Source organism: Scyliorhinus torazame, chromosome 11 (genome assembly GCF_047496885.1).
Source record: "Scyliorhinus torazame isolate Kashiwa2021f chromosome 11, sScyTor2.1, whole genome shotgun sequence".
Classification (NCBI taxonomy): Eukaryota; Metazoa; Chordata; class Chondrichthyes; order Carcharhiniformes; family Scyliorhinidae; genus Scyliorhinus; species Scyliorhinus torazame.
In genome coordinates, this window is record NC_092717.1 from 181217365 (window position 1) to 181242279 (window position 24915).

Genomic DNA, 24915 nt, shown 5'->3' on the forward strand with positions numbered 1-24915 from the left:
AAACCACAGTTCACACATTTAAATGCATTTTCCTCATGCTGCTGCACAGAGAAGACCAATCATTTGGAGGGCCGCTGCAAGCAAGTTGCCTTCCTTTCTGCCAACAGCAGAGATGGCAACGTGACATCAGAGGTTGGAAATCGTTTGAACGCAATGCTGCCCTCCCTGAAGATTATCCTCAGGAACTTCAAATGATGGGATTGATGTGCTGCCTACTGCGATAAGGAGGCATGCACTGAATTGCTCTGCAGACAGCATGACCAGTTTTGCCATCCTTACAGTCTGCATCCTGCCAAAGTGAAAAATCTTCAGAAAACATTGAGGCAGCTTAGAGAAAAATACATCAGCTTGCGATGCAGACTCAGACACGTTATCCTTTAGAACACAGGCGCAACCTGCAAGGAGAAGCTGGCGATTCACATTGTGCCCACACCTTTGTCATTAAGATGAAGGTGAAGCCCACAAGGGCTAAAAGGGATACGCTAAACAATCCCCGTCACAAAGCAATGCATGCTGAAACAATTGAGGGAGAGAGGGAGGAAGACATTAATTGAGATAGTGTCAGAAACATTGTGCATTTAAAAGGAGGCCCAACCTACTGGCTGCTCAAAGTGTACCCACAGCTTTGGCTTTAAAATGCAGATAATGGCCTCAAGGGCTAAAAGGTGAACGGTCAACATTGAACAAACACTGTGGATTTCGAGGCTTAGCCTCAATGGCTCAGTTGGTACAGCAGAAGACCCGAGGCGTTAATACACCAAAGTCAACGCTAGGTCGCTTCTTGAATGGCGAATACAATTTATGGGTGCACTTTTAGAAGTAAGTGTGTGATAAACAATGCTTTGGTAGAAACTGTATTGCCAAATGAATAGCTGAATTATAGCTTAACATGTTGTTGTCAAGGCAGAGGAAACATCTTTTCCTGGAGGAAGGCAGTCGACAACACGGTGGTGATGCTGCTGCAATTCCATCTGCGTGCCAGCAGGAGTTCCTTTGAGCAGCAGTGCATCCAAAAAGTAGGCACTCACCTGCAAGCAAAGGAAGATTTCTATCACTGAGGCAGGGGTGTCGACTGCTCCCTTCCACTTGTGCTGACTGCAAATTTCCCTCCCAGTTTTTCTAATACGCACCTTCAGGCCCCTCACTGATCATTACCCGGCCACTGTGGTTTTCCATTCTGCTGGTGGTACAAGCTGCAGTTGCTTGGTCACGTTGAGTCGATTCGAAAAATCGCTGTGTTGAGGTAGCAGGCATAGCCAAAGAAGAATTGCTGTGCCGTTTTTCGAGTATCTTGGAGACAGAGACTGAAGTGATCCTGGGCAGCCAGAAACATGAAAACACAGCCAAGTTGGGGGAATTGTTGCAAATGTTAGAGAGCTGGATTAGCATGGTGGAGTCAGATAGATGGCCACATTCTTCACATTAATTTTCCCTTTGGGCAAAGCATCAGGCTCACCGGTCGTTTCATTGCAAGCAGTGGTGAGGCACTTTCAGATGTTTTTCATCTGCCACAACACAGTGATGCCGAATGATTTGCAGAGCTGCTGCAAGCAGGTTGTCTGCATTTCTATCAGCGGCGGAGATGGGAATATGAAATAAGTGGAAAAGGCGAAGGATTTTTAAATAAAAATCTGCCCTCTCTGAGGATTGAACTCAGGACCTTCAGATTATGAGACTGACGCGCTGCCTACTGCGCGAAGAAGGCTTCTGTTTGTTGGTGTTTGTTATAACATATACTTTGTTGAGGCATCAGGGAGCCCCCATGCACAATTCTACTGCTGTTACAACATCATTTTGCAGAAAGTGAGGACAATTGGCACACATTTGGTGCCGACTCGGGGGAATTAGCTCAAGTGGCAGAGCGTTAGCTTTGCATGTGAGAGGTAGTGGGATCAATGCCCACATTCTCCACTAGATTTTACACAAGAGACAAAACGTCACGACCATCAGTTGTTTCATTCAAACCACAGTTCACAAATTTAAATACATTTTCCTCATGCTGCTGCACAGAGAAGACCAATCATTTGGAGGGCTGCTGCAAGCAAGTTGCCTTCCTTTCTGCCAACAGCAGAGATGGCAAAGTGACATCAGAGGTTGGAAATCGTTTGAACACAATGCTGCCCTCCCTGAAGATTATCCTCAGGAACTTCAAATGATGGGATTGATGTGCTGCCTACTGCGATAAGGAGGCATGCACTGAATTGCTCTGCAGACAGCATGACCAGTTTTGCCATCCTTACAGTCTGCATCCTGCCAAAGTGAAAAATCTTCAGAAAACATTGAGGCAGCTTAGAGAAAAATACATCAGCTTGCGATGCAGACTCAGACACGTTATCCCTTAGAACACAGGCGCAACCTGCAAGGAGAAGCTGGCCATTCACAGTGTGCCCACACCTTTGTCATTAAGATGAAGGTGAAGCCCACAAGGGCTAAAAGGGATACGCCAAACAATCCCCGTCACTAAGCAATGCATGCTGAAACAATTGAGGGAGAGAGGGAGGAAGACATTAATTGAGATAGTGTCAGAAACATTGTGCATTTAAAAGGAGGCACAACCTACTGGCTGCTCAAAGTGTACCCACAGCTTTGGCTTTAAAATGCAGATAATGGCCTCAAGGGCTAAAAGGTGAACGGTCAACATTGAACAAACACTGTGGATTTTGAGGCTTTGCCTCAATGGCTCAGTTGGTACAGCAGAAGACCGGAGGCGTTAATACACCAAAGTCAACGCTAGCTTGCTGCTTGAATAGCGAATACAATTTATGGGTGCACTTTGAGAAGTAAGTGTGTGATAAACTATGCTTTGGTAGAAACTGTATTGCCAAATGAATAGCTGAATTATAGCTTAACATGTTGCTGTCAAGGCAGAGGAAACATCTTTTCCTGGAGGAAGGCAGTCGACAACACGGTGGTGATGCTGCTGCAATTCCATCTGCGTGCCAGCAGGAGTTCCTTTGAGCAGCAGTGCATCCAAAAAGTAGGCACTCACCTGCAAGCAAAGGAAGATTTCTATCACTGAGGCAGGGGTGTCGACTGCTCCCTTCCACTTGTGCTGACTGCAAATTTCCCTCCCAGTTTTTCTAATACGCACCTTCAGGCCCCTCACTGATCATTACCCGGCCACTGTGGTTTTCCATTCTGCTGGTGGTACAAGCTGCAGTTGCTTGGTCACGTTGAGTCGATTTGAAAAATCGCTGTGTTGAGGTAGCAGGCACAGCCAAAGCAGAATTGCTCTGCCGTTTTTCGAGTATCTTGGAGACAGAGACTGACGTGATCCTGGGCAGCCAGAAACATGAAAACACAGCCAAGTTGGGGGAATTGTTGCAAATGTTAGAGAGCTGGATTAGCATGGTGGAGTCAGATAGATGGCCACATTCTTCACATTAATTTTCCCTTTGGGCAATGCATCAGGCTCACCGGTCGTTTCATTGCAAGCAGTGGAGAGGCACTTTCAGATGCTTTTCATCTGCCACAACACAGTGATGCCGAATGATTTGCAGAGCTGCTGCAAGCAGGTTGTCTGCATTTCTATCAGCGGCGGAGATGGGAATATGAAATAAGTGGAAAAGGCGAAGGATTTTTAAATAAAAATCTGCCCTCTCTGAGGATTGAACTCAGGACCTTCAGATTATGAGACTGACGCGCTGCCTACTGCGCGAAGTAGGCTTCTGTTTGTTGGTGTTTGTTATAACATATACTTTGTTGAGGCATCAGGGAGCCCCCATGCACAATTCTACTGCTGTTACAACATCATTTTGCAGAAAGTGAGGACAATTGGCACACATTTGGTGCCGACCAGGGGGAATTAGCTCAAGTGGCAGAGCGCTCGCTACGCATGTGAGAGGTAGTGGGATCGATGCCCACATTCTCCACTAGATTTTACACAAGAGGCAAAACGTCACGACCATCAGTTGTTTCATTCAAACCACAGTTCACACATTTAAATGCATTTTCCTCATGCTGCTGCACAGAGAAGACCAATCATTTGGAGGGCTGCTGCAAGCAAGTTGCCTTCCTTTCTGCCAACAGCAGAGATGGCAACGTGACATCAGAGGTTGGAAATCGTTTGAACACAATGCTGCCCTGCCTGAAGATTATCCTCAGGAACTTCAAATGATGGGATTGATGTGCTGCCTACTGCGATAAGGAGGCATGCACTGAATTGCTCTGCAGACAGCATGACCAGTTTTGCCATCCTTACAGTCTGCATCCTGCCAAAGTGAAAAATCTTCAGAAAACATTGAGGCAGCTTAGAGAAAAATACATCAGCTTGCGATGCAGACTCAGACACGTTATCCTTTAGAACACAGGCGCAACCTGCAAGGAGAAGCTGGCGATTCACAGTGTGCCCACACCTTTGTCATTAAGATGAAGGTGAAGCCCACAAGGGCTAAAAGGGATACGCTAAACAATCCCCGTCACAAAGCAATGCATGCTGAAACAATTGAGGGAGAGAGGGAGGAAGACATTAATTGAGATAGTGTCAGAAACATTGTGCATTTAAAAGGAGGCCCAACCTACTGGCTGCTCAAAGTGTACCCACAGCTTTGGCTTTAAAATGCAGATAATGGCCTCAAGGGCTAAAAGGTGAACGGTCAACATTGAACAAACACTGTGGATTTTGAGGCTTAGCCTCAATGGCTCAGTTGGTACAGCAGAAGACCCGAGGCGTTAATACACCAAAGTCAACGCTAGGTCGCTTCTTGAATGGCGAATACAATTTATGGGTGCACTTTTAGAAGTAAGTGTGTGATAAACAATGCTTTGGTAGAAACTGTATTGCCAAATGAATAGCTGAATTATAGCTTAACATGTTGTTGTCAAGGCAGAGGAAACATCTTTTCCTGGAGGAAGGCAGTCGACAACACGGTGGTGATGCTGCTGCAATTCCATCTGCGTGCCAGCAGGAGTTCCTTTGAGCAGCAGTGCATCCAAAAAGTAGGCACTCACCTGCAAGCAAAGGAAGATTTCTATCACTGAGGCAGGGGTGTCGACTGCTCCCTTCCACTTGTGCTGACTGCAAATTTCCCTCCCAGTTTTTCTAATACGCACCTTCAGGCCCCTCACTGATCATTACCCGGCCACTGTGGTTTTCCATTCTGCTGGTGGTACAAGCTGCAGTTGCTTGGTCACGTTGAGTCGATTCGAAAAATCGCTGTGTTGAGGTAGCAGGCATAGCCAAAGAAGAATTGCTCTGCCGTTTTTCGAGTATCTTGGAGACAGAGACTGAAGTGATCCTGGGCAGCCAGAAACATGAAAACACAGCCAAGTTGGGGGAATTGTTGCAAATGTTAGAGAGCTGGATTAGCATGGTGGAGTCAGATAGATGGCCACATTCTTCACATTAATTTTCCCTTTGGGCAAAGCATCAGGCTCACCGGTCGTTTCATTGCAAGCAGTGGTGAGGCACTTTCAGATGTTTTTCATCTGCCACAACACAGTGATGCCGAATGATTTGCAGAGCTGCTGCAAGCAGGTTGTCTGCATTTCTATCAGCGGCGGAGATGGGAATATGAAATAAGTGGAAAACGCGAAGGATTTTTAAATAAAAATCTGCCCTCTCTGAGGATTGAACTCAGGACCTTCAGATTATGAGACTGACGCGCTGCCTACTGCGCTAAGAAGGCTTCTGTTTGTTGGTGTTTGTTATAACATATACTTTGTTGAGGCATCAGGGAGCCCCCATGCACAATTCTACTGCTGTTACAACATCATTTTGCAGAAAGTGAGGACAATTGGCACACATTTGGTGCCGACTCGGGGGAATTAGCTCAAGTGGCAGAGCGTTAGCTTTGCATGTGAGAGGTAGTGGGATCAATGCCCACATTCTCCACTAGATTTTACACAAGAGACAAAACGTCACGACCATCAGTTGTTTCATTCAAACCACAGTTCACAAATTTAAATACATTTTCCTCATGCTGCTGCACAGAGAAGACCAATCATTTGGAGGGCTGCTGCAAGCAAGTTGCCTTCCTTTCTGCCAACAGCAGAGATGGCAAAGTGACATCAGAGGTTGGAAATCGTTTGAACACAATGCTGCCCTCCCTGAAGATTATCCTCAGGAACTTCAAATGATGGGATTGATGTGCTGCCTACTGCGATAAGGAGGCATGCACTGAATTGCTCTGCAGACAGCATGACCAGTTTTGCCATCCTTACAGTCTGCATCCTGCCAAAGTGAAAAATCTTCAGAAAACATTGAGGCAGCTTAGAGAAAAATACATCAGCTTGCGATGCAGACTCAGACACGTTATCCCTTAGAACACAGGCGCAACCTGCAAGGAGAAGCTGGCCATTCACAGTGTGCCCACACCTTTGTCATTAAGATGAAGGTGAAGCCCACAAGGGCTAAAAGGGATACGCTAAACAATCCCCGTCACAAAGCAATGCATGCTGAAACAATTGAGGGAGAGAGGGAGGAAGACATTAATTGAGATAGTGTCAGAAACATTGTGCATTTAAAAGGAGGCACAACCTACTGGCTGCTCAAAGTGTACCCACAGCTTTGGCTTTAAAATGCAGATAATGGCCTCAAGGGCTAAAAGGTGAACGGTCAACATTGAACAAACACTGTGGATTTTGAGGCTTTGCCTCAATGGCTCAGTTGGTACAGCAGAAGACCGGAGGCGTTAATACACCAAAGTCAACGCTAGCTTGCTGCTTGAATAGCGAATACAATTTATGGGTGCACTTTGAGAAGTAAGTGTGTGATAAACTATGCTTTGGTAGAAACTGTATTGCCAAATGAATAGCTGAATTATAGCTTAACATGTTGCTGTCAAGGCAGAGGAAACATCTTTTCCTGGAGGAAGGCAGTCGACAACACGGTGGTGATGCTGCTGCAATTCCATCTGCGTGCCAGCAGGAGTTCCTTTGAGCAGCAGTGCATCCAAAAAGTAGGCACTCACCTGCAAGCAAAGGAAGATTTCTATCACTGAGGCAGGGGTGTCGACTGCTCCCTTCCACTTGTGCTGACTGCAAATTTCCCTCCCAGTTTTTCTAATACGCACCTTCAGGCCCCTCACTGATCATTACCCGGCCACTGTGGTTTTCCATTCTGCTGGTGGTACAAGCTGCAGTTGCTTGGTCACGTTGAGTCGATTTGAAAAATCGCTGTGTTGAGGTAGCAGGCACAGCCAAAGCAGAATTGCTCTGCCGTTTTTCGAGTATCTTGGAGACAGAGACTGACGTGATCCTGGGCAGCCAGAAACATGAAAACACAGCCAAGTTGGGGGAATTGTTGCAAATGTTAGAGAGCTGGATTAGCATGGTGGAGTCAGATAGATGGCCACATTCTTCACATTAATTTTCCCTTTGGGCAATGCATCAGGCTCACCGGTCGTTTCATTGCAAGCAGTGGAGAGGCACTTTCAGATGCTTTTCATCTGCCACAACACAGTGATGCCGAATGATTTGCAGAGCTGCTGCAAGCAGGTTGTCTGCATTTCTATCAGCGGCGGAGATGGGAATATGAAATAAGTGGAAAAGGCGAAGGATTTTTAAATAAAAATCTGCCCTCTCTGAGGATTGAACTCAGGACCTTCAGATTATGAGACTGACGCGCTGCCTACTGCGCGAAGTAGGCTTCTGTTTGTTGGTGTTTGTTATAACATATACTTTGTTGAGGCATCAGGGAGCCCCCATGCACAATTCTACTGCTGTTACAACATCATTTTGCAGAAAGTGAGGACAATTGGCACACATTTGGTGCCGACCAGGGGGAATTAGCTCAAGTGGCAGAGCGCTCGCTACGCATGTGAGAGGTAGTGGGATCGATGCCCACATTCTCCACTAGATTTTACTCAAGAGGCAAAACGTCACGACCATCAGTTGTTTCATTCAAACCACAGTTCACACATTTCAATGCACTTTCCTCATGCTGCTGCACAGAGAAGACCAATCATTTGGAGGGCTGCTGCAAGCAAGTTGCCTTCCTTTCTGCCAACAGCAGAGATGGCAACGTGACATCAGAGGTTGGAAATCGTTTGAACACAATGCTGCCCTCCCTGAAGATTATCCTCAGGAACTTCAAATGATGGGATTGATGTGCTGCCTACTGCGATAAGGAGGCATGCACTGAATTGCTCTGCAGACAGCATGACCATGTTTTGACACCCTTACAGTCTGCATCCTGCCAAAGTGAAAAATCTTCAGAAAACATTGAGGCAGCTGAGAGAAAAATACATCAGCTTGCGATGCAGACTCAGACACGTTATCCCTTAGAACACAGGCGCAACCTGCAAGGAGAAGCTGGCCATTCACAGTGTGCCCACACCTTTGTCATTAAGATGAAGGTGAAGCCCACAAGGGCTAAAAGGGATACGCTAAACAATCCCCGTCACAAAGCAATGCATGCTGAAACAATTGAGGGAGAGAGGGAGGAAGACATTAATTGAGATAGTGTCAGAAACATTGTGCATTTAAAAGGAGGCCCAACCTACTGGCTGCTCAAAGTGTACCCACAGCTTTGGCTTTAAAATGCAGGTAATGGCCTCAAGGGCTAAAAGGTGAACGGTCAACATTGAACAAACACTGGATTTTGAGGCTTTGCCTCAATGGCTCAGTTGGTACAGCAGAAGACCGGAGGCGTTAATACACCAAAGTCAACGCTAGCTTGCTGCTTGAATAGCGAATACAATTTATGGGTGCACTTTGAGAAGTAAGTGTGTGATAAACTATGCTTTGGAAGAAACTGTATTGCCAAATGAATAGCTGAATTATAGCTTAACATGTTGCTGTCAAGGCAGAGGAAACATCTTTTCCTGGAGGAAGGCAGTCGACAACACGGTGGTGATGCTGCTGCAATTCCATCTGCTTGCCAGCAGGAGTTCCTTTGAGCAGCAGTGCATCCAAAAAGTAGGCACTCACCTGCAAGCAAAGGAAGATTTCTATCACTGAGGCAGGGGTGTCGACTGCTCCCTTCCACTTGTGCTGACTGCAAATTTCCCTCCCAGTTTTTCTAATACGCACCTTCAGGCCCCTCACTGATCATTACCCGGCCACTGTGGTTTTCCATTCTGCTGGTGGTACAAGCTGCAGTTGCTTGGTCACGTTGAGTCGATTTGAAAAATCGCTGTGTTGAGGTAGCAGGCACAGCCAAAGCAGAATTGCTCTGCCGTTTTTCGAGTATCTTGGAGACAGAGACTGACGTGATCCTGGGCAGCCAGAAACATGAAAACACAGCCAAGTTGGGGGAATTGTTGCAAATGTTAGAGAGCTGGATTAGCATGGTGGAGTCAGATAGATGGCCACATTCTTCACATTAATTTTCCCTTTGGGCAAAGCATCAGGCTCACCGGTCGTTTCATTGCAAGCAGTGGAGAGGCACTTTCAGATGCTTTTCATCTGCCACAACACAGTGATGCCGAATGATTTGCAGAGCTGCTGCAAGCAGGTTGTCTGCATTTCTATCAGCGGCGGAGATGGGAATATGAAATAAGTGGAAAAGGCGAAGGATTTTTAAATAAAAATCTGCCCTCTCTGAGGATTGAACTCAGGACCTTCAGATTATGAGACTGACGCGCTGCCTACTGCGCGAAGTAGGCTTCTGTTTGTTGGTGTTTGTTATAACATATACTTTGTTGAGGCATCAGGGAGCCCCCATGCACAATTCTACTGCTGTTACAACATCATTTTGCAGAAAGTGAGGACAATTGGCACACATTTGGTGCCGACCAGGGGGAATTAGCTCAAGTGGCAGAGCGCTAGCTACGCATGTGAGAGGTAGTGGGATCGATGCCCACATTCTCCACTAGATTTTACACAAAAGGCAAAACGTCACGACCATCAGTTGTTTCATTCAAACCACAGTTCACACATTTAAATGCATTTTCCTCATGCTGCTGCACAGAGAAGACCAATCATTTGGAGGGCTGCTGCAAGCAAGTTGCCTTCCTTTCTGCCAACAGCAGAGATGGCAACGTGACATCAGAGGTTGGAAATCGTTTGAACACAATGCTGCCCTGCCTGAAGATTATCCTCAGGAACTTCAAATGATGGGATTGATGTGCTGCCTACTGCGATAAGGAGGCATGCACTGAATTGCTCTGCAGACAGCATGACCAGTTTTGCCATCCTTACAGTCTGCATCCTGCCAAAGTGAAAAATCTTCAGAAAACAGTGAGGCAGCTTCGAGAAAAATACATCAGCTTGCGATGCAGACTCAGACACGTTATCCCTTAGAACACAGGCGCAACCTGCAAGGAGAAGCTGGCGATTCACAGTGTGCCCACACCTTTGTCATTAAGATGAAGGTGAAGCCCACAAGGGCTAAAAGGGATACGCTAAACAATCCCCGTCACAAAGCAATGCATGCTGAAACAATTGAGGGAGAGAGGGAGGAAGACATTAATTGAGATAGTGTCAGAAACATTGTGCATTTAAAAGGAGGCACAACCTACTGGCTGCTCAAAGTGTACCCACAGCTTTGGCTTTAAAATGCAGATAATGGCCTCAAGGGCTAAAAGGTGAACGGTCAACATTGAACAAACACTGTGGATTTTGAGGCTTTGCCTCAATGGCTCAGTTGGTACAGCAGAAGACCCGAGGCGTTAATACACCAAAGTCAACGCTAGGTCGCTTCTTGAATGGCGAATACAATTTATGGGTGCACTTTTAGAAGTAAGTGTGTGATAAACAATGCTTTGGTAGAAACTGTATTGCCAAATGAATAGCTGAATTATAGCTTAACATGTTGTTGTCAAGGCAGAGGAAACATCTTTTCCTGGAGGAAGGCAGTCGACAACACGGTGGTGATGCTGCTGCAATTCCATCTGCGTGCCAGCAGGAGTTCCTTTGAGCAGCAATGCTTCCAAAAAGTAGGCACTCACCTGCAAGCAAAGGAAGATTTCTATCACTGAGGCAGGGGTGTCGACTGCTCCCTTCCACTTGTGCTGACTGCAAATTTCCCTCCCAGTTTTTCTAATACGCACCTTCAGGCCCCTCATTGATCATTACCTGGCCACTGTGGTTTTCCATTCTGCTGGTGGTACAAGCTGCAGTTGCTTGATCACGTTGAGTCGATTCGAAAAATCGCTGTGTTGAGGAAGCAGGCATAGCCAAAGCAGAATTGCTCTGCCGTTTTTCGAGTATCTTGGAGACAGAGACTGAAGTGATCCTGGGCAGCCAGAAACATGAAAACACAGCCAAGTTGGGGGAATTGTTGCAAATGTTAGAGAGCTGGATTAGCATGGTGGAGTCAGATAGATGGCCACATTCTTCACATTAATTTTCCCTTTGGGCAAAGCATCAGGCTCACCGGTCGTTTCATTGCAAGCAGTGGTGAGGCACTTTCAGATGTTTTTCATCTGCCACAACACAGTGATGCCGAATGATTTGCAGAGCTGCTGCAAGCAGGTTGTCTGCATTTCTATCAGCGGCGGAGATGGGAATATGAAATAAGTGGAAAACGCGAAGGATTTTTAATAAAAATCTGCCCTCTCTGAGGATTGAACTCAGGACCTTCAGATTATGAGACTGACACGCTGCCTTCTGCGCTAAGAAGGCTTCCGTTTGTTGGTGTTTGTTATAACATATACTTTGTTGAGGCATCAGGGAGCCCCTATGCACAATTCTACTGCTGTTACAACATCATTTTCCAGAAAGTTAGGACAATTGGCACACGTTTGGTGCCGACCAGGGGGAATTAGCTCAAGTGGCAGAGTGCTCGCTTTGCATGTGAGAGGTAGTGGGATCAATGCCCACATTCTCCGCGAGATTTTACTCAAGAGACAAAACGTCACGACCACCAGTTGTTTCATTCAAACCACAGTTCACACATTTCAATGCATTTTCCTCATGCTGCTGCACAGAGAAGACCAATCATTTGGAGGGCTGCTGCAAGCAAGTTGCCTTCCTTTCTGCCAACAGCAGAGATGGCAACGTGACATCAGAGGTTGGAAATCGTTTGAACACAATGCTGCCCTCCCTGAAGATTGTCCTCAGGAACTTCAAATGATGGGATTGATGTGCTGCCTACTGCGATAAGGAGGCATGCACTGAATTGCTCTGCAGACAGCATGACCAGTTTTGCCATCCTTACAGTCTGCATCCTGCCAAAGTGAAAAATCTTCAGAAAACATTGAGGCAGCTTAGAGAAAAATACATCAGCTTGCGATGCAGACTCAGACACGTTATCCCTTAGAACACAGGCGCAACCTGCAAGGAGAAGCTGGCGATTCACAGTGTGCCCACACCTTTGTCATTAAGATGAAGGTGAAGCCCACAAGGGCTAAAAGGGATACGCTAAACAATCCCCGTCACAAAGCAATGCATGCTGAAACAATTGAGGGAGAGAGGGAGGAAGACATTAATTGAGATAGTGTCAGAAACATTGTGCATTTAAAAGGAGGCACAACCTACTGGCTGCTCAAAGTGTACCCACAGCTTTGGCTTTAAAATGCAGATAATGGCCTCAAGGGCTAAAAGGTGAACGGTCAACATTGAACAAACACTGTGGATTTTGAGGCTTTGCCTCAATGGCTCAGTTGGTACAGCAGAAGACCCGAGGCGTTAATACACCAAAGTCAACGCTAGCTTGCTGCTTGAATAGCGAATACAATTTATGGGTGCACTTTGAGAAGTAAGTGTGTGATAAACTATGCTTTGGTAGAAACTGTATTGCCAAATGAATAGCTGAATTATAGCTTAACATGTTGTTGTCAAGGCAGAGGAAACATCTTTTCCTGGAGGAAGGCAGTCGACAACACGGTGGTGATGCTGCTGCAATTCCATCTGCGTGCCAGCAGGAGTTCCTTTGAGCAGCAGTACATCCAAAAAGTAGGCACTCACCTGCAAGCAAAGGAAGATTTCTATCACTGAGGCAGGGGTGTCGACTGCTCCCTTCCACTTGTGCTGACTGCAAATTTCCCTCCCAGTTTTTCCAATACGAACCTTCAGGCCCCTCACTGATCATTACCCGGCCACTGTGGTTTTCCATTCCGCTGGTGGTACAAGCTGCAGTTGCTTGGTCACGTTGAGTCGATTCGAAAAATCGCTGTGTTGAGGTAGCAGGCATAGCCAAAGCAGAATTGCTCTGCCGTTTTTCGAGTATCTTGGAGACAGAGACTGAAGTGATCCTGGGCAGCCAGAAACATGAAAACACAGCCAAGTTGGGGGAATTGTTGCAAATGTTAGAGAGCTGGATTAGCATGGTGGAGCCAGATAGATGGCCACATTCTTCACATTGATTTTCCCTTTGGGCAAAGCATCAGGCTCCCCCGTTGTTTCATTGCAAGCAGTGGTGAGGCACTTTCAGATGTTTTTCATCTGCCACAACACAGTGATGCCGAATGATTTGCAGAGCTGCTGCAAGCAGGTTGTCTGCATTTCTATCAGCGGCGGAGATGGGAATATGAAATAAGTGGAAAACGCGAAGGATTTTTAAATAAAAATCTGCCCTCTCTGAGGATTGAACTCAGGACCTTCAGATTATGAGACGGACACGCTGCCTTCTGCGCTAAGAAGGCTTCCGTTTGTTGGTGTTTGTTATAACATATACTTTGTTGAGGCATCAGGGAGCCCCTCTCCACAATTCTACTGCTGTTACAACATCATTTTGCAGAAAGTGAGGACAATTGGCACACATTGGGTGCCGACCAGGGGGAATTAGCTCAAGTGGCAGAGCGCTAGCTTTGCATGTGAGAGGTAGTGGGATCAATGCCCACATTCTCCGCGAGATTTTACTCAAGAGACAAAACGTCACGACCACCAGTTGTTTCATTCAAACCACAGTTCACACATTTCAATGCATTTTCCTCATGCTGCTGCACAGAGAAGACCAATCATTTGGAGGGCTGCTGCAAGCAAGTTGCCTTCCTTTCTGCCAACAGCAGAGATGGCAACGTGACATCAGAGGTTGGAAATCGTTTGAACACAATGCTGCCCTCCCTGAAGATTATCCTCAGGAACTTCAAATGATGGGATTGGTGCTGCCTACTGCGATAAGGAGGCATGCACTGAATTGCTCTGCAGACAGCATGACCATTTTTGCCATCCTTACAGTCTGCATCCTGCCAAAGTGAAAGATCTTCAGAAAACATTGAGGCAGCTTAGAGAAAAATACATCAGCTTGCGATGCAGACTCAGACACGTTATCCCTTAGAACACAGGCGCAACCTGCAAGGAGAAGCTGGCGGTTCACAGTGTGCCCACACCTTTGTCATTAAGATGAAGGTGAAGCCCACAAGGGCTAAAAGGGATACGCTAAACAATCCCCGTCACAAAGCAATGCATGCTGAAACAATTGAGGGAGAGAGGGAGGAAGACATTAATTGAGATAGTGTCAGAAACATTGTGCATTTAAAAGGAGGCACAACCTACTGGCTGCTCAAAGTGTACCCACAGCTTTGGCTTTAAAATGCAGATAATGGCCTCAAGGGCTAAAAGGTGAACGGTCAACATTGAACAAACACTGTGGATTTTGAGGCTTTGCCTCAATGGCTCAGTTGGTACAGCAGAAGACCCGAGGCGTTAATACACCAAAGTCAACGCTAGGTCGCTTCTTGAATGGCGAATACAATTTATGGGTGCACTTTTAGAAGTAAGTGTGTGATAAACAATGCTTTGGTAGAAACTGTATTGCCAAATGAATAGCTGAATTATAGCTTAACATGTTGTTGTCAAGGCAGAGGAAACATCTTTTCCTGGAGGAAGGCAGTCGACAACACGGTGGTGATGCTGCTGCAATTCCATCTGCGTGCCAGCAGGAGTTTTTTTTTCAAAAAAATATACTTTATTCATAAAAAATTATCATGAGCATTCCAGAAACATTTCAAATTGTCTTGACTGTACATTTTCGGCAGGGTGACATGTTGCCTTGACTTTCTTTCATTCAATTTTGATATTGTCGTACACATATCACTCTTTACATTACAATTCCTTCTTAAATATTTACAGTGGCATGTTTGTTTTATACATTGGAGTGTTGGTTGCCCAGACCGAGGGGCTTTACACTGTTACGCGCCCCTCGGTGTACATTTGCTGGAAAGACTTTACACAGTGGTCTTTCCCCATTGCGCCTTGGCGGCAGCTGCCCCAAGCTTGAGTGCGTCCCTCAGCACGTAGTCCTGGACCTTGGAATGTGCCAGTCTGCAACACTCGGTCGAGGACAATTCTTTGCACTGGAAGATCAGCAAGTTTCGGGCAGACCAAAGAGCGTCTTTTACCGAGTTGATGACCTTCCAGCAGCAGTTGATATTTGTCTCGGTGTGTGTCCCTGGAAACAGTCCGTAGAGCACAGAGTCCTGTGTCACAGATCTGTTTGGGATAAACCTTGACAAATACCACTGCATCTCTCTCCAGACCTTCTTTGCAAAGGCACATTCCACAAGGAGGTGTGTGACCGTCTCATTTCCCCCACAGCCACTCCGAGGGCAGCGTGCCTTGGTGCAGAGCCTTCGGGTGTGCATGAAGAATCTGACAGGGAGGGCCTTTCTCACCACCAGCCAAGCTAGGTCTTGGTGCTTGTTTGAAAGTTCTGGTGATGAGGCGTTCTGCCAGATGACTCTGGCAGTCTGCTCAGGGAACCATCCAACGTCCTCCACGGTCTCCTTTTCCCTGAGGGCCTCGAGGACATTACGTGCTGACCACTGCTTCATTGCCTTGTGGTCAAAGGTGTTTTTCTTCAAAAACGTTTCCACGAAGGACAGGTGGTACGGTACGGTCCAACTACTTGGAGCGTTCCGCGGCAATGAGGCCAGGCCCATCCTTCGTAACACCGGGGACAGGTAGAACCTCAGTATGTAGTGACACTTGGTGTTTGCATACTGGGGGTCCACGCACAGCTTGATGCAGCTGGACACAAAGGTGGCCAACAGGATGAGGGAGGCGTTGGGTACGTTCCGCCCTCCCTTCTCCAGAGGTTTGTACATGGTGTCCCTTCGGACACGGTCCATCTTGGATCGCCAGATAAATTTGAAGATGGCCCGGGTGACTGCTGTGGCGTAGGGTCGGGTTATGGGCCAGACCTGCGCCACGTACAGTAGCACCGAGAGTACCTCACACCTGATGACCAGGGTTTTGCCCGCAATGGAGAGGGAGCGTTGCTCCCACCAGCCCAGTTTCTGTCTTACCTTTCCTATGCGCTCCTCCCAGTTTTTGGTGCACACCCCAGCAGCTCCGAACCATATCCCCAGCACCTGCAGGTAATCTGACCTGACAGTGAAGGGGACAAAGGACCGGTCGGCCCAGTTCCCAAAGAACATGGCCTCGCTCTTGCCACGGTTTACCTTGGCTCCCGAGGCCAGTTCAAACTGGTCGCAGGTGGTCAAGAGCCTGCGCACAGACGCAGGATCAGAGCAGAAGACGGCAACGTCGTCCATGTACAGGGAGGCCTTGACTTGCATGCCTCCACTGCCTGGGATCGTCACTCCTCTTATGCCCGGATCCCTCCTGATGGACTCGGCAAAAGGTTCTATGCAGCACACAAAAAGGGCAGAGGAGAGAGGGCAGCCCTGCCTGACTCCAGATTTGATCTGGAACTTTTCTGATTCCCACCCATTGATTGAGACTGCGCTATAGATGTTTGTGTAGAGCAGTTTGATCCAATTGCGAATTCCCTCCCCAAACCCCATTTTGGAGAGCACATCCATCATGTAGGTGCGTGATATTCTGTCAAAAGCCTTCTCCTGGTCAAGGCTGATGAGGCAAGTGTCCACCCCCCTGTCCTGCACGTAGGCGATCGTATCCCTGAGTAGCGCGAGGCTATCAGAGATCTTTCTGCCGGGTACAGCACAGGTCTGGTCAGGGTGGATCACCGACTCCAGAGCAGACCTGACCCGATTGGCGATGACCTTTGCTAGAATTTTGTAGTCCACATTCAACAGTGAAATGGGTCGCCAATTTCGAATTTCTTCCCTTTCCCCCTTCTGCTTGTAGATGAGGGTGATGATGCCTTTCCTCATGGACTCTGACATGCTGCCTTCCAGAAGCATACTCTCGTACACTTCCAGCAGGTCTGGGCCCATCCAGTCCCACAGAGCCGAATACAACTCAACCGGTAAGCCGTCGCTTCCGGGAGTTTTACTCGTCTCGAAGGACTTGGCGGCCTTTGTCAGCTCGTCCAGAGTTAGTGGTTTGTCCAGGTTTTCCAGCTCGCTGTCGCCTATGACCTCCGTGATAGTCGACAGGAAGGTCTGGGAAACAGTGCTATCTGTTGGCTTCAGGTCATACAGTCCGGCATAAAAGGATTGGCTGATCCTCAGGATGTCAGACTGCGATGACTTTTCAGAGCCATCTTCTTCCTTCAGGCTGCTGATCACAGAGGTCTCTCTGTGCACCTTTTGGAAGAAGAAGCGTGAGCTCTTTTCGTCCTGCTCCACGGAGCGGACTCTGGAACGGAAGATAACCTTGGAGGCCTCCGAGGTGTAGAGCGAGGCTTGCTGGCTCTTCACCTCTTGGAGATCCTCCTTGACATCCACCCCCATCGACTGCAGCTGGAGCAAATTTTGCATACTTTTCTGGAGCCTGGACATGACCCCTCATCTCTCTCTCACCTATTGAACGCCCTTGAGGATGAAAAACCTCTTGATATTCCCCTTGATTGCTTCCCACCAGAGATGTGGGGCCTCAAAGAGGGGTTTCACGGTTCTCCAACCTTTGTAATCCCTCCTGAGTTCCTCGATGTTCTCAGGGGTCAGCAGTTTTACATTTAGCTTCCACGTCCCCCTGCATACCCCCTGGTCTTCCTGCAGGTGGCAGTCGGCCAGTAGGAGGCAGTGGTCAGAGAAGAACACCGGCGTTACGTCGGTGGACCTGACCGTGAAAGCTCGGGACACAAAAAAGAAGTCTATCCTGGAGCGGACGGACCCGTCTGGCCGTGACCTTGTGTATCTACGCTGCGCGCCGTCTGCAGGGTTGCTGCAGACGTCGAGCAGCTTGGCGTCTTTTACCGTTTCCATCAGGAGTCTGGACGTAGCGTCTAGTTTGCTGTCGGCTTTGCTGGATCGTCCAGCCGCATCGATGATGCAGTTGAAGTCACCACCCAGGATGACCGGCTTGGAGGTGGCCAACAGCAGTGGGAGTTGCGAAAGAACTGCCAGCCGCTCACTTTTTACGGCCGGGGCGTACACATTAATAAGTCTGAGAGGGGTGTTTTTGTATTTCACGTCTGCTACGAGGAGGCGCCCGCCCACCACCTCCTTAACGTCGGAGATGGTGAAGTTGCCTCCCCGCAGCAGAATACCCAGGCCGGAGGAGCGGCAGTCGTTTCCTCCGGACCAGATGGATGGCCCGTGGGACCACCAGCTCGACCAGCGCCTGTAGTTGCTGAGGTGCGGAATTCCGCACTCCTGCAGGAACAGTAGGTCAGCTTTTACATTTGCCAAATAGTTGAGTGTGGCTACACACCGCAAAGTATCTTTGATGCTTCGAACATTTATGGATGCAATTTTTAAACCCATTATAAAAAGATAGATTTACCAGTCTCAAGAGTCCAGAGTCCATACAGTTGGCTGTTCCAGCTGTTGAATGTTCCCCAGCATGCCGGTGGTGCTCGCAAACTTTAGCACAGTTGCAGGGCTGAGAAAACTGTTCTGGTCCGTACTGGCCCCGTGATTTTGATGCAGATGCATTGGGGGGGTGGTGTAGCCCTGGGGTTCGTCGTGGCAGTCAGTAGGTGTTGGGGTTGCAGGCCGGTCTTCACCTGGGTTGTTGCTGCTCGTTGCTATCGGGGGTTGGTCTGTGACCTTGTTTTCTTCCCGGTCGGTGGTCTGGGGGGTCTGTGCCTTCCGTTCCACGTTGGTGCTTTGCCTCTTTATCTGAGGCCGATTCTTGTCCTGTTTTCCCTCATCGGATGAGGTGTCGGCACTAAGTGCGCTGGCTGAGAGGTGTCGCTTTTTGCCACTACCCCTCAGGGGGTTCTTCAGTTTGTTTTTTTGTTTTCTCTTTCGTTTGTCCCTGTTCACGGTTTCCCAGGGCTCTTTATTCTTTGTCCCATCCTCTTCCTCTTCCATTGAGTGTTCCTCATCAGATGGGGCTGGGGTTGGGTTGTCAGGAGGTGCTGGGGCCTCCTCTTTTTGTTGGGGGCCCTTCTGTTGCTTTTCCTCATTCTGAACCGTGGTGTCTTTTTCGGTGGAGGGTGTATGCACCTCCTCTCTGGTCGCCTTTTTGACTCCGCTGCTGATGATCTGTGCATATGTCGCCCCGCGTTTCGGGCAGGCCCTGTAAAGATGGCCGGCCTCCCCACACAGGTTGCAGCACTTGTCTTCCTTGCAGTCCTTAGTCATGTGTCCCTCCTGCCTGCAGTTCTTGCAGAAGGTCACACTGCAGTTTGTGGCAACATGCCCCGTTTTGCCACAGGTGTGGCATACTCGTGGCTGTCCCACGTAGTAGAGGTAGCCACGATTTACTCCAATAGCGAAATTGGAGGGGGGATGCAGGATGGCTCCGTTGCTGTCCGTTCTTAGGGTCACCTTGACCTGGTGCTCACTTGTCCAGATGCCGAAGGTGTCTTTCACTTGCACGCTGTCACTTTTCAGCTCAGCGTACCTGGCGAGGAACGTGAGCACATCAGACACAGGGACGTGGGGGTTGTACGTGTGCAGTGTAACAACCCGATTTCGCTGTGCCGGTAGCGTAAACAGAGGCTCCGCAGTCAGGATCGACAGGGGACTCTGGTTACCTTTTCCTTGAAGACGTTCAAGAATTTGATGCACGCTGCGACGCTCTTGAAGGTGACATCAAAGAAGCCATTCTTGGGGAAGTTTTGCAAGCAGAAGATTTCTGTTGCTTTAAACACACAACACTCGAGCAGCACCCGCTTCACGAAGAGTATCCGATCCAAAGGTGACTCTCCTTCCGTTTTCTTCACTGTGAATCGGACAGTGTTTCGCACTCCCCAGCCTGGTGGTCGGGATGCAGCTGCATCCATAGCTCGTTCGTTGGGTGTGAAACTGTATCGGCGTTAGGCCTAAACCAGAGGTTTAGGCCAGCATGTAGATCCACCAATAGCAGCCAAGCTCCAAACGTTTCCTCTTTTACGACTTCAATCCCTCCAAGTTCTCCAATCCACGATCGATATCGAAATCCTCAGCTTCCCTCGATCAAATGAGACTACACTTGATCTTAGCCAAAAGGGTGTCGACTGCTCCCTTCCACTTGTGCTGACTGCAAATTTCCCTCCCAGTTTTTCTAATACGAATCTTCAGGCCCCTCACTGATCATTACCCGGCCACTGTGGTTTTCCATTCTACTGGTGGTACAAGCTGCAGTTGCTTGGTCACGTTGAGTCGATTCGAAAAATCGCTGTGTTGAGGTAGCAGGCATAGCCAAAGCAGAATTGCTCTGCCGTTTTTCGAGTATCTTGGAGACAGAGACTGAAGTGATCCTGGGCAGCCAGAAACATGAAAACACAGCCAAGTTGGGGGAATTGTTGCAAATGTTAGAGAGCTGGATTAGCATGGTGGAGTCAGATAGATGGCCACATTCTTCACATTAATTTTCCCTTTGGACAAAGCATCAGGCTCACCGGTCGTTTCATTGCAAGCAGTGGTGAGGCACTTTCAGATGTTTTTCATCTGCCACAACACAGTGATGCCGAATGATTTGCAGAGCTGCTGCAAGCAGGTTGTCTGCATTTCTATCAGCGGCGGAGATGGGAATATGAATTAAGTGGAAAAGGCGAAGGATTTTTAAATAAAAATCTGCCCTCTCTGAGGATTGAACTCAGGACCTTCAGATTATGAGACTGACACGCTGCCTACTGCGCTAAGAAGGCTTCTGTTTGTTGGTGTTTGTTATAACATATACTTTGTTGAGGCATCAGGGAGCCCCCATGCACAATTCTACTGCTGTTACAACATCATTTTGCAGAAAGTGAGGACAATTGGCACACATTTGGTGCCGACCAGGGGGAATTAGCTCAAGTTGCAGAGCGTTAGCTTTGCATGTGAGAGGTAGTGGGATCGATGCCCACATTCTCCACTAGATTTTACACAAAAGACAAAACGTCACGACCATCAGTTGTTTCATTCAAACCACAGTTCACACATTTCAATGCATTTTCCTCATGCTGCTGCACAGAGAAGACGAATCATTTGGAGGGCTGCTGCAAGCAAGTTGCCTTCCTTTCTGCCAACAGCAGAGATGGCAACGTGACATCAGAGGTTGGAAATCGTTTGAACACAATGCTGCCCTGCCTGAAGATTATCCTCAGGAACTTCAAATGATGGGATTGATGTGCTGCCTACTGCGATAAGGAGGCATGCACTGAATTGCTCTGCAGACAGCATGACCAGTTTTGCCATCCTTACAGTCTGCATCCTGCCAAAGTGAAAAATCTTCAGAAAACATTGAGGCAGCTTAGAGAAAAATACATCAGCTTGCGATGCAGACTCAGACAAGTTATCCTTTAGAACACAGGCGCAACCTGCAAGGAGAAGCTGGCGATTCACAGTGTGCCCACACCTTTGTCATTAAGATGAAGGTGAAGCCCACAAGGGCTAAAAGGGTACGCGAAACAATCCCCGTCACAAAGCAATGCATGCTGAAACAATTGAGGGAGAGAGGGAGGAAGACATTAATTGAGATAGTGTCAGAAACATTGTGCATTTAAAAGGAGGCACAACCTACTGGCTGCTCAAAGTGTACCCACAGCATTGGCTTTAAAATGCAGATAACGGCCTCAAGGGCTAAAAGGTGAACGGTCAACATTGAACAAACACTGTGGATTTTGAGGCTTTGCCTCAATGGCTCAGTTGGTACAGCAGAAGACCCGAGGCGTTAATACACCAAAGTCAATGCTAGGTCGCTTCTTGAATGGCGAATACAATTTATGGGTGCACTTTTAGAAGTAAGTGTGTGATAAACAATGCTTTGGTAGAAACTGTATTGCCAAATGAATAGCTGAATTATAGCTTAACATGTTGTTGTCAAGGCAGAGGAAACATCTTTTCCTGGAGGAAGGCAGTCGACAACACGGTGGTGATGCTGCTGCAATTCCATCTGCGTGCCAGCAGGAGTTCCTTTGAGCAGCAACGCATCCAAAAAGTAGGCACTCACCTGCAAGCAAAGGAAGATTTCTCTCACTGAGGCAGGGCTGTCGACTGCTCCCTTCCACTTGTGCTGACTGCAAATTTCCCTCCCAGTTTTTCTAATACGCACCTTCAGGCCCCTCACTGATCATTACCCGGCCACTGTGGTTTTCCATTCCGCTGGTGGTACAAGCTGCAGTTGCTTGGTCACGTTGAGTCGATTCGAAAAATCGCTGTGTTGAGGTAGCAGGCATAGCCAAAGCAGAATTGCTCTGCCGTTTTTCGAGTATCTTGGAGACAGAGACTGAAGTGATCCTGGGCAGCCAGAAACATGAAAACACAGCCAAGTTGGGGGAATTGTTGCAAATGTTAGAGAGCTGGATTAGCATGGTGGAGCCAGATAGGTGGCCACATTCTTCACATTGATTTTCCCTTTGGGCAAAGCATCAGGCTCCCCGGTCGTTTCATTGCAAGCAGTGGTGAGGCACTTTCAGATGTTTTTCATCTGCCACAACACAGTGATGCCGAATGATTTGCAGAGCTGCTGCAAGCAGGTTGTCTGCATTTCTCTCAGCGGCGGAGATGGGAATATGAAATAAGTGGAAAAGGCGAAGGATTTTTTAATAAAAAACTGCCCTCTCTGAGGATTGAACTCAGTACCTTCAGATTATGAGACTGACGCGCTGCCTACTGCGCTAAGAAGGCTCCTGCTTGCTGGTGTTTGTTATAACATATGCTTTGTTGAGGCATCAGGGAGCCCCCATGCACAATTCTACTGCTGTTACAACATCATTTTGCAGAAAGTGAGGACAATTGGCACACATTTGGTGCCGACCAGGGGGAATTAGCTCAAGTGGCAGAGCGCTCGCTTCGCAGGTGAGAGGTAGTGGGATCGATGCCCACATTCTCCACTAGATTTTACACAAGAGACAAAACGTCACGACCGTCAGTTGTTTCATTCAAACCACAGTTCACACATTTCAATGCATTTTCCTCATGCTGCTGCACAGAGAAGACCAATCATTTGGAGGGCTGCTGCAAGCAAGTTGCCTTCCTTTCTGCCAACAGCAGAGATGGCAACGTGACATCAGAGGTTGGAAATCGTTTGAACACAATGCTGCCCTGCCTGAAGATTATCCTCAGGAACTTCAAATGATGGGATTGATGTGCTGCCTACTGCGATAAGGAGGCATGCACTGAATTGCTCTGCAGACAGCATGACCAGTTTTGCCATCCTTACAGTCTGCATCCTGCCAAAGTGAAAAATCTTCAGAAAACATTGAGGCAGCTTAGAGAAAAATACATCAGCTTGCGATGCAGACTCAGACACGTTATCCTTTAGAACACAGGCGCAACCTGCAAGGAGAAGCTGGCGATTCACAGTGTGCCCACACCTTTGTCATTAAGATGAAGGTGAAGCCCACAAGGGCTAAAAGGGATACGCTAAACAATTCCCGTCACAAAGCAATGCATGCTGAAACAATTGAGGGAGAGAGGGAGGAAGACATTAATTGAGATAGTGTCAGAAACATTGTGCATTTAAAAGGAGGCACATCCTACTGGCTGCTCAAAGTGTACCCACAGCATTGGCTTTAAAATGCAGATAATGGCCTCAAGGGCTAAAAGGTGAACGGTCAACATTGAACAAACACTGTGGATTTTGAGGCTTTGCCTCAATGGCTCAGTTGGTACAGCAGAAGACCCGAGGCGTTAATACACCAAAGTCAACGCTAGGTCGCTTCTTGAATGGCGAATACAATTTATGGGTGCACTTTTAGAGGTAAGTGTGTGATAAACAATGCTTTGGTAGAAACTGTATTGCCAAATGAATAGCTGAATTATAGCTTAACATGTTGTTGTCAAGGCAGAGGAAATATCTTTTCCTAGAGGAAGGCAGTCGACAACACGGTGGTGATGCTGCTGCAATTCCATCTGCGTGCCAGCAGGAGTTCCTTTGAGCAGCAACGCATGCAAAAAGTAGGCACTCACCTGCAAGCAAAGGAAGATTTCTTTCACTGAGGCAGGGGTGTCGACTGCTCCCTTCCACTTGTGCTGACTGCAAATTTCCCTCCCAGTTTTTCTAATACGAATCTTCAGGCCCCTCACTGATCATTACCCGGCCACTGTGGTTTTCCATTCCGCTGGTGGTACAAGCTGCAGTTGCTTGGTCACGTTGAGTCGATTCGAAAAATCGCTGTGTTGAGGTAGCAGGCATAGCCAAAGCAGAATTGCTCTGCCGTTTTTCGAGTATCTTGGAGACAGAGACTGAAGTGATCCTGGGCAGCCAGAAACATGAAAACACAGCCAAGTTGGGGGAATTGTTGCAAATGTTAGAGAGCTGGATTAGCATGGTGGAGCCAGATAGATGGCCACATTCTTCACATTGATTTTCCCTTTGGGCAAAGCATCAGGCTCCCCGGTCGTTTCATTGCAAGCAGTGGTGAGGCACTTTCAGATGTTTTTCATCTGCCACAACACAGTGATGCCGAATGATTTGCAGAGCTGCTGCAAGCAGGTTGTCTGCATTTCTATCAGCGGCGGAGATGGGAATATGAAATAAGTGGAAAAGGCGAAGGATTTTTTAATAAAAATCTGCCCTCTCTGAGGATTGAACTCAGGACCATAAGATTATGAGACTGACACGCTGCCTTCAGCTCTAAGAAGGCTTCCGTTTGTTGGTGTTTGTTATAACATATACTTTGTTGAGGCATCAGGGAGCCCCGATGCACAATTCCACTGCTGTTACAACATCATTTTGCAGAAAGTGAGGACAATTGGCACACGTTTGGTGACGACCAGGGGGAATTAGCTCAAGTGGCAGAGCGCTCGCTTTGCATGTGAGAGGTAGTGGGATCAATGCCCACATTCTCCGCGAGAATTTACTCAAGAGACAAAACGTCACGACCACCAGTTGTTTCATTCAAACCACAGTTCACGCATTTAA

At 47.7% G+C, this 24915-nt stretch overlaps 9 non-coding genes across 9 annotated transcripts; all 9 read right to left on the bottom strand.

The window, feature by feature from the left end:
• Positions 1-1632: 1632 nt before the first annotated feature.
• trnam-cau (transfer RNA methionine (anticodon CAU)) lies at positions 1633-1705 on the bottom strand. Its single transcript has one exon. It is a non-coding gene; the product is annotated as a tRNA-Met (tRNA).
• A 1888-nt stretch (positions 1706-3593) lies between these two features.
• On the bottom strand, positions 3594-3666 carry trnam-cau (transfer RNA methionine (anticodon CAU)). Its single transcript has one exon. It is a non-coding gene; the product is annotated as a tRNA-Met (tRNA).
• Positions 3667-5554: 1888 nt separating this feature from the next.
• Positions 5555-5627, bottom strand: trnam-cau (transfer RNA methionine (anticodon CAU)). The gene has a single exon. It is a non-coding gene; the product is annotated as a tRNA-Met (tRNA).
• A 1888-nt stretch (positions 5628-7515) lies between these two features.
• trnam-cau (transfer RNA methionine (anticodon CAU)) lies at positions 7516-7588 on the bottom strand. Its single transcript has one exon. It is a non-coding gene; the product is annotated as a tRNA-Met (tRNA).
• Positions 7589-9475: 1887 nt separating this feature from the next.
• On the bottom strand, positions 9476-9548 carry trnam-cau (transfer RNA methionine (anticodon CAU)). The gene has a single exon. It is a non-coding gene; the product is annotated as a tRNA-Met (tRNA).
• A 1887-nt stretch (positions 9549-11435) lies between these two features.
• Positions 11436-11508, bottom strand: trnam-cau (transfer RNA methionine (anticodon CAU)). The gene has a single exon. It is a non-coding gene; the product is annotated as a tRNA-Met (tRNA).
• Positions 11509-13396: 1888 nt separating this feature from the next.
• On the bottom strand, positions 13397-13469 carry trnam-cau (transfer RNA methionine (anticodon CAU)). The gene has a single exon. It is a non-coding gene; the product is annotated as a tRNA-Met (tRNA).
• Positions 13470-20643: 7174 nt separating this feature from the next.
• trnam-cau (transfer RNA methionine (anticodon CAU)) lies at positions 20644-20716 on the bottom strand. The gene has a single exon. It is a non-coding gene; the product is annotated as a tRNA-Met (tRNA).
• Positions 20717-22603: 1887 nt separating this feature from the next.
• On the bottom strand, positions 22604-22676 carry trnam-cau (transfer RNA methionine (anticodon CAU)). Its single transcript has one exon. It is a non-coding gene; the product is annotated as a tRNA-Met (tRNA).
• Positions 22677-24915: the final 2239 nt, after the last annotated feature.